Raw genomic sequence first — 2164 nt, forward strand, 5'->3', positions numbered from 1 at the left:
CCATCTCCCAGTATCTTCTGCAGACCTGGAACGACAAAAAAGTTATAAAGAATATACCTCTTGTGAAGGCCTGCACAGAAAGCGTCTCCGCTTTGCTGAACCCCTGTTCCAGGATCATCTTCTTTCCAAAGATCTCCGGGGTCATGTCGGGGACTCTTCCGTCCACCTCCTTCAGCTGCAGCACGACCGTCTGCTTCATCCATGGCTCCAAAGCTGGGAGCCCGTCTGCAGGCTGGTCTGGCTTGGCTGGTCCTGGTCGGCTGGTGCCGGCCGGGGTAGGGGCGGGGGTTGAGGCAGCGGCATTCCCGGGCTTGGAGGAAGTGGCTGGAACGGGGTTCTTCTTCTCTTTTCCGGTCTTCTTTTTGCTCTTCCCCATCGTCAAGGATTTGGATGTCGCTTCAGATGTTTCTTAGGCGGCTTCCTTCTGGTTCCTCGACGTCTTCGCTCTTTTTCGTAGCCTTTAAAAAGGCTCTAGCATCTACTGCCCGGAGGTAGTAATGCGGAGTGGGGAGGAGGGAAGACCGCAATCTCGTTCCCTGTGGGGGCTAAGCCTCTAACCCAATAGCAGCAAGTAGGTGAAGCTGAATTTAATCAACGATCCTACCAGGCCGAGCAGAGGGTACCCCACAAGGACCAATTAGCTTGGATAGATACAAGTGGTTCTCAACGTCCTAGCTGTGAAGCAGAGACACCCCTAAGGGCTAAAGTCGATACTACACTTGATCTTAGCCAAAAGGCCGAGAAGCGAATACAGCCAGAAGTAGAATCGGAGGTGGGAAGGCATAGCAAGTTTTGAAGTGCCAGCTTTGAGTCAGAGCATCTACTCCTAGCGCGTTTTCCCATCTATCATCTATTTAGTGAGAAGAAGCATGGGGTTTTTGCATTGCTGCTTGAGGCAAAAAGGTCTACCTCTGGGAGGCCCCATCTCCTGACTATAAGGTTGAAGACTTCCTGATTGAGGACCCAGTCGCCTTCTCTCAGTTGTTTCTGGCTGAGGAAGTCCCCCTCTCTTCCCCCTTTAGAAACACTGCTGAAAGGGAAAGTGCGTTGGCTTCTACCCAGCTCAGAATCTCTGTTGCTAGGCTCAACAGGGCTCCGCTCTTTGTGCCACCCTGCTTGTTTATATAAGCAATGACCGAGGAGTTGTCCGAACGCACCTGAATATGTTGGCCCAGGAGTTCCTCTCTGAAGGCTTCTAATGCCAATCCAACTGCTATTAGTTCTTTCCAGTTGGAAGATCTCTTGAGTTCCTCTATTCCCCACGTCCCTTGTGCCAGCCGAGAACCCAAGTGTGCTCCCCAGCCTCTGCTGCTTGCGTCTGTGGTAATCACTTTGGATGCAGAAATGATCCACAGGTGCCCCTGTGACAGATGTATCTGCTTCCTCCACCACCAGAGGGATCTTTTGACCCACGGGGAATTGAAAGCAGGGTGTCCAATGACTCCTGGCTGTGGTCCCACACTTTTAGAACCAAGGCCTGCAGGGGACGGAAGTGTAGGCCTGCCCACTGGACCGCTGGGATGGCAGATGTCAATAGACCTAGGGTTGACATTGCTGTCCTTACTGATACCTGCTGGTTGTTTAGGAGGGAAGCTTCTGCTCTGTCCACCTTTAATATTTTTTCCACTGGGAGAAAAACTCTCATTTGGGTTGAGTCCAGCAGATGTCCTAGATAGGAGATTTTCTGAGTTGGAATTAAACTGGACTTTTCCAGATTCAGCAGCCATCCCAGTCCTATCAGGGTTTGTTTTGTTAGCTCCAGATCTCTGATTAGCTGCTCTAGAGAAACTGCGAAGATGAACAGATCGTCCAAGTATGCGATAATTGATACTCCCCTGAGCCGCAGAAAAGCCATGGCTTCTGCCATAACCTTTGTAAATACTCGGGGTGATGAGGATAGGCCGAATGGCAAGGCCTGAAACTGCAGATGGATGGCCTCTTCCTCCACCTTCACGGCTAGGCGCAGGTACTTTTGAAAAGTTTCCGCAATAAGCACGTGGAGGTAGGTGTCCTTGAGACCCAATGACACAATATAACAGTCCTTGGGTAGCAGCGCTCTGACTGTGAATATCGATTCCATCCGGAACCTTTTGTAAGCAATTGATTTGTTTAGCGGTTTCAGGTTTAGAATTAATCTATAACTTCCTGAGGGTTTTCTTACCAC

At 50.4% G+C, this 2164-nt stretch overlaps 1 pseudogene; it reads right to left on the minus strand.

The window, feature by feature from the left end:
• Window positions 1–580: 580 nt before the first annotated feature.
• Window positions 581–749, minus strand: LOC141130891 (U2 spliceosomal RNA; annotated as a pseudogene).
• Window positions 750–2164: the final 1415 nt, after the last annotated feature.

The sequence above is a fragment of the Aquarana catesbeiana genome, linkage group LG02 (genome assembly GCF_042186555.1).
Source record: "Aquarana catesbeiana isolate 2022-GZ linkage group LG02, ASM4218655v1, whole genome shotgun sequence".
NCBI lineage: Eukaryota > Metazoa > Chordata > Amphibia > Anura > Ranidae > Aquarana > Aquarana catesbeiana.